Source organism: Mauremys mutica, chromosome 4 (genome assembly GCF_020497125.1).
Source record: "Mauremys mutica isolate MM-2020 ecotype Southern chromosome 4, ASM2049712v1, whole genome shotgun sequence".
NCBI classification, from domain to species: Eukaryota; Metazoa; Chordata; order Testudines; family Geoemydidae; genus Mauremys; species Mauremys mutica.
Window position 1 is genome coordinate 60,190,280 of NC_059075.1, and position 14,927 is coordinate 60,205,206.

The 14,927-nt window shown below is 45.7% G+C and overlaps 1 long non-coding RNA gene across 1 annotated transcript; it reads left to right on the forward strand.

The window, feature by feature from the left end:
* The first annotated feature begins 13,119 nt into the window (after positions 1-13,119).
* Positions 13,120-14,643, forward strand: LOC123368076. The gene is made up of 3 exons (XR_006578680.1): positions 13,120-13,278; positions 13,405-13,513; positions 14,195-14,643. It is a non-coding gene; the product is annotated as an uncharacterized LOC123368076 (long non-coding RNA).
* Positions 14,644-14,927: the final 284 nt, after the last annotated feature.

Consider the following 14,927-nt stretch of genomic DNA (forward strand, 5'->3'; position numbering starts at 1 on the left):
AGAGCTGTTTCACAGGGCAGGGAGGGAATGGGAAGGAGGGGAACGCAGCATGCTGGGGGAAGAGGCAGGATCGGGGTGGGGATTTGGTGAAGGGATCCAATAGGGGCAGGGAGGGGGTGGAGTTGGGGCAGGGACTTTGGGAAAGGGGTTGGAATGGGGGCGGGGAAAGGGGCGGGAGGGCACGAGCACCCACTGGCACTGGAGAAAGTTGGCGCCTATGGCCAGGAGGTCTGTCTGGCCTCCCATCGATTTTCCCAGCCAGCTCCAAACTGAAAATTCTCCAGCCCCTCCTCTCCCTTTGTCTCTCTCCTGGGCCAGGAGGTCACCTGATCTCTTTGTTCAACACCTTTAGTTGGCAACTTTGCAGGGGAGGGGCTCAGGCCATTAGTTGCCAGAAGACAGGGTGTCAGCCATTCTATGTCCCTATGTTAAGTTCTCCTCACACCTTCTATGGGCCATCTTAATTATCACTTCAAAAAGTTTTTTTTCCTTCTGCTAACGATAGCTCATCTCAATTGATTAGACTCTGCCTGTTGGTATGCATACTTCCACCTTTTCATGTTCTCTGTATGTATAAATATCCCCTGTCTGTGTGTTCCATTCTATGCATCCGAAGAAGTGAGCTGCAGCTCACGAAAGCTCATGTTAAAATAAATTTGTTAGTCTTTAAGGTGCCACAAGTACTCCTGTTCTTTTTATGTGCAGACAGGATCACACTGGCCCCCTAGGGCTCTGCAACAATCACACACCCCTAGACACTCGAGAAATGCATAGGGGAAACTGAGGCACCCACACAGTATTCAGAGAAAACATTAAGAACATTCCCACTTTGTCACAGGCCTCCAGGAGGTATCCCACAATACTCTGCTGTGACCACTCTGGGGATCGTTTTCAACTCGGCTGCTAAGCAGCCAGGTACACAGGAAACAGCCCCTCCCCTGTTCAAGCGCCGGGAACTTTTGAATTCCCATTTCCTGGTTGATCAGTGTGGAGAGCTTGTCAGCACAGCTGATCATGGCAACTCAATAAAAGTTGTTGTATTTTTAGACATTTTTATAATTTCTTCTAAATTATATTAGCTTGTGCCACTAATCTATTGCATACAAAATAAATATTCCATTAGTAGATAGTGTAACTGGTAGTTCACAGAGTGACTCTGTTTCAGTATACCCAGAAATAAGTTTTCTTCATCTATTATGTCAGCTCTGTATTCTTTATTCAGTATCTTCTTGGAGAATTTCAAATGAAATATATACTTCTAAATTTTTCCTGACTTCCTTGTCTACAAATTTTTTTAGAAAGATTTTGTTTCTTGCCATAGGCACCAACTCTGTGTGTGCTCCAGAACTGGAGCACCCACAAGGAAAAAATGGTGGGTGCTGAGCACCCCCAGCACCTCCCACCTGCCAGTGGCCCTGCCAATCAACACCTTCCCCTCACTCCCAGGGCCTCCCAAAGCTGTGATCAGCTGTTCCACTGCATGTAGGAGGCACTGAAGGGGCAGGAGCAAGGGCAGGGTGAGCTCAGGGGAGGGGGCAGGAAGAGGCGGAGTGGGGGTGGGAGCTTGAGGGAAGGGATGGAGTGGGGGCAGGGTCTGGCACATAGCCGGGGGTGAAGCACCCCCACACACACAGATTGGAATGTCGGCGCTGCTGTTTTTGCAGATATGACCAGTTTGACCCTATACTGGACATTGTTTAGGTTGGAGCCTCCTTCCACTTCTAGAACATTATTTCATATGATCATATATTTTAACTTTTGTAGTTTCACTCTATTTTTCTCCAGACTTGTTTTTACTTTTTCTTATTAAGTCTATATTCACATCAGTTTGTTTTCTTTCTAAAATATGCAATCATTTGTTGATTAAGTTCAGCAGTTTGGCAAATTCTCAGTGCTTATTCTAGATTTAGATCTGGCTTTTCAAACAGTCTTTCTATTACACTATCTTTTTTTTATGTCCATCACAATTTGATCTTTTATCATTGACTCAGATTCTGGAAATTACATGTCTGACTTCTTATCTTTTAGATCTCAAAAGTCTCATCCTCCATCTGACTTCTTGAGTGAAAATGAAATCTTTCAGATGTTACTTTTCCTTTTGATAAACAGTATTCCTCTTTTTTTAAGACAAACTCATAGTCAGCTCTTTCTCTAACATTAAGTGCCAGTGCATTATATACCAAATTTGTTTCATTATCTGCAATATTCAAAGACAAAATAGCAATCTTTTATTCATTTTCCTTATGTGTAGATCCTGATGGCCTCAAAAATAAATCAAATTCTTGTTTAAACCTCTTCCAATTTTCTGCAGCATTTCTCAACATCTTTATTGATCCATCTTATTTAATTGAAACTTGTTTTTCACTTCTGAGTAACTTACCTCAAGTTTGCTTCTGGTTGTGTGGCTTTTGTTGGTGTGTGTGTGTGTGTGTGTGTGTGTGTTGTGGTGTGTTTTGTTTTGTTTTTTAAACATCTTCCAGTTCTTTTTATCACTTCCTTCACTCCAGGTACTATTTGGTGTTTTATATTCAAGTAATCCACTAGTCTTAATAATTCAGTGCTAGTAACTTAACAGTCTTTATTAGATACATAGTTAACATATATACAGAGCATCTTAATTCAGGTCAATCTTTCAGTCTTATCTAAAACCAACTGCCTGCTCCCACACTCTGGAGACTATGTTCGTTCTCTGAATGCCACAGTAACACCACACCTAGTACAGTACCAGATCTGAATCAGTAGCATGGAGTCAGCCCAGGTGGCCAACCTGGCAACTTCTAGCACCTACCACTTTTTCTCTCCAGCCTGCACCACTCCCTCAACAGGGTGTCAGTGACAGTAATACAGTATTTCCACTGAATAAGAGAAATTGTGGTTTTGGGCAGCAGGAAGCTGAGAGAAGCAAAGCTGGAAATCCTGGTAAGTACAGAAGAAATGTATTTCAGGCAAGACAGTGCAATTGGATTTCTAGTGGACTTTATGGGGGTTTCATCATTTATTTTTAAATCAGTGGATCATGAATAGTGTGTACATCTCTAAGGAATCCATTTAAGACTTTCACCACACAAACCTACCTCATGGTAGCCTTCCAAGTCCCTGGCTGAGAGACCAGGCAAAGCCACGTGAGAATGAGAAAACACCATCTCTGACTAGTTCCCAAGAAGTCTAAATTCAGACATTATTCCAGGAACTCTCAAATCAGAACAAAACTCCTGTTGTGTTTTTTAAACTAAATACAAGCAGTACCACTGGTACAGGCGCCAGATGCAAATCCACAGATTTCTGTGTGTTGGTCTTATGTTGTCTGTACACTGGGCTTCAGAAATAATCCAAACAAACAACCAAAACACACATTTCAGTTAAATAAGTACATGGTGTGACCTTTGCTGTTTACAGTCACCATGGCAATCAATACATTTCAAAAGCTCTCAGCCTTTCAAAGATATGCCATCAGACAGAAATGACAAATTATTGCCCTGCACTTGTTCTTCCCCATGAAATGCAAGAGGTGTGTTTTTTGTTTGGTTTGTTTTTTTATCATTTTGATTTTTTCCTTGTTTCTCTTTGGGATTCACTTTGAAGCAAGTTCTATTAACTACTGTACAAGTCACTAGTTGATATTTAACTGGATCTGTGCTGAGTTGTCTTCTGAAATGGGAGTTTCTTGACATTGATGTTGTTGTCCATCAGCAGCCTTGCGATGATATCAGCCTCAAGATACCAGGATACATCCTTCTCACCAACCAAAACCATCCGAAACATGGAATGGCCAACTACATCAGGCTGAAACTAAGAGACATAGCCAAAGCACTGCCAACAATGGACAACAGTTGTGTGATCAGTATCAAGTTGGTGAGCTGATAATAAATGTGTGTAAGCTGCTCAACTGGCAGTGGCCCTCCCCAGTCCTATCAAAATCACAACATCCATCCATGAACATTGATTTTAATAGCCACCCTCCAGCATGGGGCTAGTCAATGAATGACACTGCAGCCTGCGGGTGAGCCGCTCACTGAGTGGGTATCAGCACAGGATCAGTATCTGCTGTTTTGATGCACCTTCCACTCAGCCTGATGGAAGAAAGAATACACACCTGACTTATGTTTGCATCCATGGATTCCAGTAGATCGCCACTCATTGCATCTCAAACTGCCCTGGACCCTGGCATACCGTCAGCACTGTTTGGCAGGAGGTACTGAGGGGAGGGGACAGAGCGGGGGCAGGAGGAGGCACAGCAAGGGTACGGTGTGCTCATAGGAGGGGGTGGAGCAAGGGCAGGAAGAGGCAGAGTGAGAGTGGGGTCTTCAGGGAAGGAGAGGGATAGGGGCAGAGCAGGGGTGGAACACCCACCTGGAAAAATGAAATTCGGTGCCTCTGGACACAAGCCCTCCTGGTGAGTATGTTCACACCGAAGCAAGCAGCCAAGTATGCACACACAGGCAGTATATGAATGGAAGTGGCTTTATACCAACATAAATCATGTCAGCAAAAGTTTATAGTGTAACTATATAATGTGGCCATTGTTAGCTAAATCGGTATAATTATACCACTCTGTGCTGGTATAACTCCAGTGTGGATGCTCTAATCCTGGAATAAAAGTGCCTTTTTTTGTGACTTAATTTATACCACTTTCAAAGAGACAAAAGGTAAACCTGGAAAAAAGTTCCTGCAGTACCACTGTAGGCAAGCCAGTATAATTATAAGTATTATAAGCCAGGGCTTAAATTCTTACAAAGTCTTTCCTGGAGGTTCTCCCCTATCATGCTATAAAAACTCCAGGGGGGTTGGTAAATAAATATTTTCAGAGCTCTGCCCCCAGACAGCTCTGGGCCAGCTGAATTTAAGCCTTGACTACAGCTATACTAGCAAATTTCCCTGTGTAGACAAGTCCTAAGAGAGAATCCCTGGCCTGCAGAACTTACCTTTCATCTGTTATGTTTGTTTAGATGGTAAGAGGGGACATAGCAATACAGAGAGGTCAAGGGACTTGCCCAAGCTAATGCAGAGCAGGTAAGTGGCAAAGCAAGGATTAGAACATAGGTCTCCTGACTCCATGTCCCATCTATTAAGCCATAGTGCTGCCCTAATCAGAGAGCAGGCTAGCTGGATGGATAAAATCAGAATGATTTATGATGTAGGCCCTATGCTGCTAACAGCAGGTCTCCCTAGATACTATAATCGCAGGCTGTGATTGCAGCTCAAGCAGACATATCAAACTAGTGCTAATTTAGCTAGCTCAGGTCCCAGAGCGGTAAAGCTACCAGCAGCATGCACGTCAGTATGGGCTGTATGAGCCCACCCAGAGCCCGGGGTAATTACTCATGGTGTGAGGCTGCCCTGAAGCACCTGCTGCCACAGCCTCTCACTCAAGGCCCTGAGCCAGCTGGACAAAAGCTAACTCAAAGGTGTCTACTGAAGCTGCAGTCACCCCGTGATTACAAAAAGACCCAAGTATCAGAGGGGTAGCCGTGTTAGTCTGGATCTGTAAAAGCAGCAAAGAATCCTGTGGCACCTTATAGACTAACAGACGTTTTGCAGCATGAGCTTTCGTGGGTGAATACCCACTTTGTCGGATGCAAGTAGTGGAAATTTCCAGGGACAGGTATATATATATGCAAGCAAGAAGCAAGCTAGAGATAAAAAGACCCAGAGACTCTTCAGCAGGGGCCTGTGCTTTCAGAGAAGGATTGGAGTTCTATCCTGACTGCAATGGCAGAGTTTGGGGATGGGGAGAGCATTGCCTCCACCCCACTGCAAGCCTCAGACAGGCAGCCGGAGTTTGCAATGCAATGAGTTCTGTAGCGGAGACAGGAGAGTGCTGCTTCCAGCTTGCACCCCTGAGGCAGGGAATCAGAATTTTATTTATAAACAGAGTGATTAACAGGTGGTTAAGATAAGAAAGGACTGTTAGGATGTGTCCTAAAGTTAAATGATCTGTTCCAAGCTTGGTGAGCTGCAAAAAAATAGCTTAAATGATAGAGAGTAATTGTAGATTTTTCTACAGTTGTTTCAATTGTTGTATTCAGGAGGTAGTAACAAAGTTCTTTGCGAAGATAACTGACTTTTTAGACAAAAGAAATGCAGTAGATCTAATCTGCCTGGATGCCAGTGAGGCATTTGATACAGTTCCTCATGAGAAAATATTAGTTAAATTGGAGAAGACGGGGATTAATATGAGAACTGAAAGATGGATAAGGAATTGGTTAAAGGGGAGACTACAGCAGACCATGATGAAAGGTGAACTGTCAGGCTAGAGTGAGGTGACGAGTAGAGTTCCTCAGGGATCAGTCTTGGGACCAATCTTATTTAACATTTTTATTACTGACTTTGGCACAAAAAGTGGGAGTGTGCTAATAACATTTGCAGATGACACAAAGTTGGGAGGTATTGCCAATATGGAGGAGGACCTTGAAAATGGAAGTAACAGAAATGGGGTGAAATTTAATAGTGCAAAGTCCAAAGTCAGGCATTTAGGGACTAACAATAAGAATTTTTGCTATGAGCTGGGAACTTATCAGTTGGAAGTGACAGAGGAGGAAGATCTGGATGTATTGGTTGATCACAGGATCAATGTGGAGTCAATGTGATGCAGCTGTGAAAAAGGCTAACACGGTCCTGGGGTGCATCAGGTAAGGTATTGCCAGTAGAAACAGGGAAGTGTTACTACCGTTATGAAAGGCATTGGTGAGACCTCATCTGGAATAGTGTGTGCAGTTCTAGTCTCCCATGTTTAAGAAAGTCATTCAAACTGGAACAGGTTCAGAGAAGGGCTACTTAGATGATCTGAGGAATAGAAAACCTCCCTTATGAGAGGCAACTCAAAGAGCTTGGCTTGTTTAGCCTTACCAAAAGAAGGTTGAGGGGAGATATGATTGCTCTCCATAAATACATCAGAGGGATAAATTCCAGGGATGGAGAGAAGTTATTTAAATTAAGCACCAATGTGGATTCCAGAACAAATGGATATAAACTGGCCATCAACAAATTTAAGCTCAAAATTAGGGGAAGGTTTCTAACCATCAGAGGAGTGAAATTCTGGAGCAGCCTCCCAAGGTAACTAGTGGGGGTAAAAACCTAACTGGCTTCAAGACTGAGCTTGATAAGTTTATGGAGGAGATGGTATGAGGGGACTGCCTACAATGGCATGTGGCCTATCGACGACTGCCAGTAGCAAAAATCCCCAATGGCTGGAGATGGGACACTAGATGGGGAGGGTTCTGAGTTACTAGAGAATTCTTTCCCAGGTATCTGCCTGGTGGGTGTTGCCCACATGTTCAGGGTCTAACTGATTTGGGGTCAGTAAGGAATTTCCCCCTGGGGCAGATTGGCAGAGACCTGGGGGAGGGGTTGCCTTCCTCTAAAGCATGGGGCATGAGTCACTTGCAGGTTTAAACTAGTGTAAATGGTGGATTCTCTGTAACTTAGTCTTTAAATCATGATTTGAGGACTTCAGTAACTCAGCCAGAGGTTAGTGATCTATTACAAGAGTGGGTGGGTTCTGTGGCCTTCATTGTGCAGGAGATAAGACTAGATGATCATGATGGGCCCCTTCTGACATTAGTAAGAGTATCTGAGTAAGAATATACATTACAATTTAAACCTAATCAGTGTCCCTGAAGTGACTTGCCACAAGATGTCAGAACATGTTAGTTTTAGAGCTGAGCGAGTCTAATATTTATTTAATTTTCTTTCTTGATACAGGAATTAGATAATTTCTAAGATATTATCTGCAAATAAACTACAGTTTTCAGTTGCCTCAGTAGCCCCCAGAATCATGGCTAAAGGGGTGCGCGCGCGCACACACACCCCAAAAAAAATCTGAAATGGTGCCCCTGTGGCAGGCACAGAATTTGCCCCCCCACAGGCATAGCCCTGCCTCCCCTCAATATAGAAGTCAAATTATGACTGTGCCTTACTGCTGTTGTGAAGTGTTTGGATCCCCATAATGTGCAGCACAGATGACAATCAAGAAGGCCCAGGTTGCTGTGGATTTGTTACAGTATGTCTCTATTGTCCTGTTGCAGGCCTGATGCATAAAGGGAAATCAGAACAATGCAGGCAAAAATTTTCACACATGGCCTCTGCTTCTGGAGCGACATGAGTACTCAAACTCTGAAAATCAGACCCAAAGTGTCTCAAGTTGGGCACCTAAAGTCAGAGGTCACGTCTGAAAGTACTGTCCCTGAATCTCTGCGTACGTCAGTTTTCCCAGCCACAATATGACAATAATAATAATTCTTTACATCCCAATGAAGTGTAAGGCTTCATTCCTTAATGTTAGTAAAGCCCATCAAGAGTCTCAGGTGAAAGAACATATAGAAATGCAAAGCTTTATTATCATTATTATACACAGTTACCAGCTCATGCATTAATTATACTGATTTGGGCTATTTAAATACACAGTAGCAACCTTTTTTCATTTGTTGGTAGGTAAGCATTTGTTTGTTTGGTTAAGAAAAGAGAATAACCACTAGAAACCTGCAAGTATTCTAAGAGCATGTACATGCCATGCTAATAGTACAGTTCATTTATCAGCAGGGATCCTAGTTTTCCATGATTTAAAAAAAACACACACAAATTTATCTTTTAAAAAACAAAAATCTTCATTTTCTGTGATTAAAATGAAACAATGAACTTTAGATTCCCTAGCCACAATAGACATAGGTATCAGCTGAACACAATGTTTTACTGATGAACAGGGTTCTACTGTATATCTGAGCCTCCTTTACCCAGCTCTCCATATTAACTGAACCATCAGCGGCCTGGGAATGACACTGGCGGGGGCTCAGGCAGACCGCCCCAGGTGGCGGGGGCTTGGCAGGCTGTCCCAGGCGGTGGGGACTTGGGTGGACCACCCCTGCCTAGCCCAGTAATATCTGGGCTGCTGGTGGTTCAGTTAATACAGAGAGCTGGATAATGGAGGCTCAGATAAACATACAGTAAAACCCTGTTTTCATTTTTTCACAAAATGTAAAACCTAAAGATTCTCTGTAAAAACTACACATTCCACATTTTTCCTCAGCAAATGGACTTCTAGGATCCGAGTTTATCAGTATACATCAAGTACAAGCAAATGTACCCAATTTTATTGTGTGCAGCTCCACTGCTGGAGAAATCACCTTCCGCCACCTATCCCCCAATTAGTTTTTATGTAGAAATCAGAGACAGAAGCTGTGTTGTGCTAATTTGTTTTTAGTCAAACACCGCTTTGCCTCCTGCTTATGTTTAAAAAATTCTCATCAAATAAAGCAAATTAATTCAGAGAGGATTGTTGAATAATGAATCACATTAGCTTTGTAAATATGAACACCTCTGCCATGAAGCCATTCATTTGTCTTTAAGCACGATGTATTGTTGTATAAGCTTTTCTGTATTCATGCCCTTTGCCAACAACCTAGTGCATTTCCTGTTTACTAGCCATAGATTATATTTTGCTTGACTGTTGTTCTCTTGGTTATTATTACAGTTCTATGGATGTTTGAGAATGTGAGCAGGCTAGTAAGCAAGCTACCAATTCACTGACAATATGTCTCTGACAGCTAACATGGACTAGGCATGTCACACTAGTAAATAACAGGCCAAAGCCAACTGCAGTTTACCCTACCGGGCCTGATCTTCCCCTCACACTGGCTTTACACTGGTGTAACTGCACTGATTTCAATAGAATTACCTCTTACACCATTGAGAGAAAAAGCAGAAATAGACCCAGTGCAGAAATTCATCCTTGCCCTACACAGCCTCTAGCTGTGCTGGATGCAACAGGGCCAAAGGCAGGAATAAGAGATTTGTCCCTGGACAGACCACTACCACTCTGGACAGAACAGGTTCTGCCAGCTCTGTTCCCCCCTGTAAAAACCCCTGGTACAGGGGGCAAGAGGGATGTCAGAAGTAGATCTGGGTGGGCTGGAGGAGGCAAGAAGAAGCACTGCTGTGCCAATCTTATGCCCTGGTGATTCCCGCTGGGGAGGCCATGGCATTGATGAGGAGGGAGCGTTTACAAACTAGAGCACCTCTGAGGGCTGCTCTGGCCTGTCCCAGGGGCTGAACCAACTAACAATCCCTGAAAAGAGGAGGAACAAATCACCTCCCCTCAGTTGGTGTGTCAGTCTATGGAGGAATCTCGGCCAGTAGGGAAAGAAGGCTAAATATTCCAAGGTGAGCTCCCAAAAGAAGTCTGGATGATATGAGCAGCTAGAAATGATGCTCCTACAGAGCATTCCAACTGATTCAGAGGCGCAGGGTCAGGGGCGCCTTGTGTTCCTTTCTGTAGGCCAGGGTGTACTAGTGGTACAACAATGTACTGTAATCAAGGAAATGAATGAAATGTGGGTTTGTAAACACTTTGCTAGGCATTGATAGTATGAGGGAAAATGTACTTTGAGATCAGGGTATAGTGGTGTCTCTTAACCAAAGTAAGAAATGAGATGTGCTGATGGAAACATTTTATGAGGAACTGGTGTGATTGAGGGGAGCTGTACCTCAGTGACATTTTTTTCAGATGCATTTTGAGTAATAAAAACCTTCATTGATTCAACATAACAGTACAAACTTCAGATTAGTGGAGCTGTGGCAGAACATGCCTAAAGTGCAGAGTGCATGTTACCACTGATGGGCTCACAAAAATGAATTGGTGGAGGGGCAAAATGTGGGATGGGGCAGTTGAATGGCGTAGAAGGGCCTGATATTTGAGGGAGTGTGAGGGGGCTCCAAGTGTTCTGTGTTCTTCACAAGTGCATGACATGGCTTTTGGGTGCAGAGCATGAACATAGTGCTACAGCGTTCTCCAGCAGAATTGTTGGCCTCTGCATCCTGTCCAGCAATCTTTCCTGCATGTCCTTTTCTTTGTCCATGTGCTCTCTTCTGTGACTAGGTGCTCCCCTGAGAGCCTCTCACACGTCTAAGGGAAACCTTCCCTCTGCTCATCTGCTTCCTTGACTGATGAGGTGCACTCACAAAGTCAGCAAACATCTTTTCCCTGTCTTCTTTTGCTTCCCTTAGACTTCTGTCAGATGCAGACTACCTGTATGAGCAGCCCAGGGAAGGCTACATTTTCTCGCAGTGTGTGCGCCAAAACAGAGCATTCTCTTTTTTATAACTCCTACAGATCAGCACAAAGTGCACTACAAAATAAAGAGACTCTTGCAATAATTACTTTGAACCCAAAGAGTAAACGAGCCTGTGAGGGGCTGATTAAAAATAGCCATGAATGCCTGATAATCTCTATGTTGAAATGTCTCTGTAGCCTAATTTTGGCAATTTACCTATAAAATATAAAAGTAGCTAAAACCTCAGGGCACTGGTAAAACTGTGAGCCAAAGTACCTTTTCAATCGCTTTTTTTTGTGTCTGCTGTTACGATAAACATGCCTGCTGTGCAATGTGTTTGATTTTTTTTAACCCCCACAGAGCCATCATCTTGAATGGAGGGACAGAGGCAGTGGTGAGCTCCAGCCGGTTCGCAGGAACCGGTTGTTAAATTTAGAAGCCTTTTTAGAACGGTTGTTCCAGGACAACCGGTTCTAAAAAGATTTTAAATTTAACAAAGGCTCGGGCAGCTGTCCACTCGGCCCCAGCTCACCTCCCCCTCTCCCCTGAACGCTCCGCCCTCCTTCTCCTCCCCCTCCCCTGCTTCCCGCGAATCAGAAGTTCGCAGGAAGCCTGAAACAAGCAGCAGGCAGGTCAGCAGGCCGGTGGGGGCAAGACGGCACGCGTGGCCCAGTCCGGCTCCACCTGAGCTGCTCCCTCTGGCCCCGACCGAGCACCCCTGGCTCAGGCTGGTCCCAGCCGAGCGGCTCCGACCCAGCCCAGCTTGGGCCCTGCAGCGCCAGTGCCGGCCGAGTCGCTCCGGTGCCGGCCCAGGGAGTTGGGCCCCGTGGCACCGGTCCCGGGGCCAGCCAAGTGAACCCGGTCCCGGCCCCAGGCAGTGTGGTAAGGGGGCAGGGAGTAGGGAGGGGGTGTTCGGTGGATTGTGGGGGGATGGATAGGGGTCGGGGCGGTCAGAGGGCAAGGAATAGGGGGATTGAATAGGGGCGGGGGGCCAGTCAGGAAGGAGCAGGGGTTGGATGAGGAGCAGGGGTTGGATGAGCAGGGGTTGGATGAGCAGGGACAGAGAGAAGGGGTGGTTGGATGGGGCAGGGGTCTCGGGGGGGGCATCAAGAATGAGAGGAGGGGTTGGATGGGGCAGTCAGGGGACAGGGAAGGGGGGGATGGGTCAGGGGTTCTGGGGGGGGTGTCAAGGAACATGGGGGGGAGGGGGTTGGATGGGGCACGACCCCCTCGTGAGGTGAGGAGGAGGGAACCTGTTGTTAATATTTTGGCAGCTCATCACTGGACAGAGGGATGCAGACAACCAGGAGGGAGAGGAAGACTCATGTGGCATGGGGAAGTGGGGTGGGAGGCTGGCACAGGTGGCCAGTGGCTGTAAGATTTGATACTTCAAAGAGAGAAATTCTGTGGAGCTTAGTCTCTGCTGCAGACTTTTGAGCATGCTAAGTGCAGGGGAGCAGGTGGACGGAGCTCATCACTCACATCCACCCAATATAGCAGTGCTCAGACGGTACCCAGAGGAAAGTTGTTTAAATCTTCCTATACAGTTATATTGTAATACAGCACATAACACTAGTAGAGCTCCTCCCCACAGCAGTTTCTTCATGGTCTGGGTCTGGGGTTGTCAGGGCCGGCTCCAGACCCCAGCGCGCCAAGCGCATGCGTGGGGCGGCATTTTGCCGGCAGGGCGGCAGGCGGCTCCGGCGGACCTCCCGCAGTCATGCCTGCGGAAGCTCAACCGGAGCCGCGGGACCAGCGGACCCTCCGCAGGCACGTCTGCAAGAGGTCCCCCGGAGCCGCAGGACCGGCGACCGGCAGCGCGCCCCCCGCGGTGTGCGGACGTGCTTGGGGCGGCCGGATTCCTAGAGCTGTCCCTGGGGGTTGTATAGGTCCCTTATGTGTTCAACTCCAAACTACCCAGCAACCCATGTCAGGTTTTGGTGGTGACTTCCCTTGCAAAAATCCAGTCCAGCTCCTCATAGTATCAGCAGGTTATGGGAGCATTAATGGAGGTTATGTTCTTGTCCCTCAGATTCTTGTAGTTCTGCTGGAGCTCCTTTGCTTTGAAGCTGGATTAGTCCTTGTCCCAGAAGTGTCCTTTCTCCTGCCTTTGCTATACAGGTCTGTCACATCTTACGCTGGGGTTCCGTTCCGCAGCCAGCGCGTAAAGTGAAAATCGCATATAGTCAAAATTACATTGAGTGTATGGTGGGCGGAATCACCCGCACTACAGGTACAGTATTAAAATTGTTTTTTCTTTTTTGTTTTTGCTGACCGCATAAAGCTGAAATCGCACATGTTAAATACGCGTAAGATGCAACAGACCTGTACCAGCAACTTGCAGCTCTTTATTTTCCAGTGACTACTGTTCATATGGAATTGCACATGCTCCTCTCCTCAGAGGGCAAGGAAGGTCAGAGCCTCCTGACAGGACCACGCAGAAGCACTGGGCATGGCTACTATCATGGGTATGTGATTCTGGGTGTATGCGCTTGCTACAAACTGGAATTGCAAAGGCGTTCACCTGGCTGGGCTCCAGCATTTAAACAGGGTGGTGGCTCTGTGTCAAGATATATAAATGGAAAGGCTGATCCAGGCATAAAGCAGAGTGGTGTGCAACTGCAGTAGGAGAACTGCCAGAAGCAGAATTAATCTGCACGACAGATGCATGTCCACATGCACTTTACCCTGAAAAAAATCATTCCAAAATAATCATTTCACTTCCAAATTGGATTAATTAAAACACCTCCAGCAGCACTGCTGCAGATTCCTGCAGTACCCCTTCACCTGCATTCCCCCATGCAATCTGCTCGTGGATGTCCTTGTTTCTGTGACTGCTTTGTAGCTGTACTTGCACAGCTTCTTCTCCACGCAGGCCCAGGAGACCCAATACCTCTAGGCAGAACCATATCTGGCTCATATAGCCAGAATGGCCAGTTGGGCAGCTAGACAACACACAAAGGAGCAATGGCAGAAGAGCCAGCAAACAGAGCTGAAACCTGGCAAGTTTTGACTGGGAGTTCTGTTGGAGAAGAGAGGAGGCAAGCCCCCTGTTCCTTAAGGGCAGCGAGTGAGTTCTTGAGTTTGCTCGCTTGCTTACTGATTTGTGGGTGTTGTGTTTTTTTGGTTTTTTTTGTTCTTTTCTTCAGTCTGCAGAGGCTGGAAGGAGGCAGTGTGCCACGAGAGAAGCAGAACCTTTGATCACAGCAGAGCCCTGATTAGAGGACAGGGTTTCTCTGATTAGGGGCCTATAAAGGCAGTGAAGCAGCAAGGGAACATCTGAAAACAGGGGAGTTCAAGTGTGAGTTTGTAAGGGGAGTTTGGGAGAGAAGTGTGTGGTGTATGGTTTTTTTGTTTGTTTGTTTTTTTGTTTTGTTGTTGTTGACAGGAGGTGAGGCAAGAAGGCTTATGAGTGATATAGAGGAAGTAGTGGTAGTGACCCAAAGAATGGAAGAGACAATGAAGATGTACGTTATCCTAGAGCAGGTACCCAAAAAGAGCTTTTTGTATGAAATGCTACCTGATAGAGCTGATGGAAGAGAGTATCCAGGCTTTGGAGATGCAGGTAGAAACTATGGTTGAGTTTTGAAGGGGATTCAAGCAGATGATGGAGGGAAGGCGAGAGAAGACAGAAGGGAAAACTCAAGACTCACAGATGCAAGCTGGACTAGAGAACTGTGAGAGTAGACGGCTGGATGAGGAAAGTGGCCAGTTGAAGATGTAACTATGCAAACTAGGCAGAGGAAAAGTCCATCTAGAGAAGGAGAAATAACACTGAGCAACAGGTTTGCTGAGTTGGAAAATGAAGAAGGGGCACAGCAAGCAGTAACAGAAGGTGGGAGGGCAAGGAAGAAAAGAAAAGTGGCTCATCCTACAAGAAGA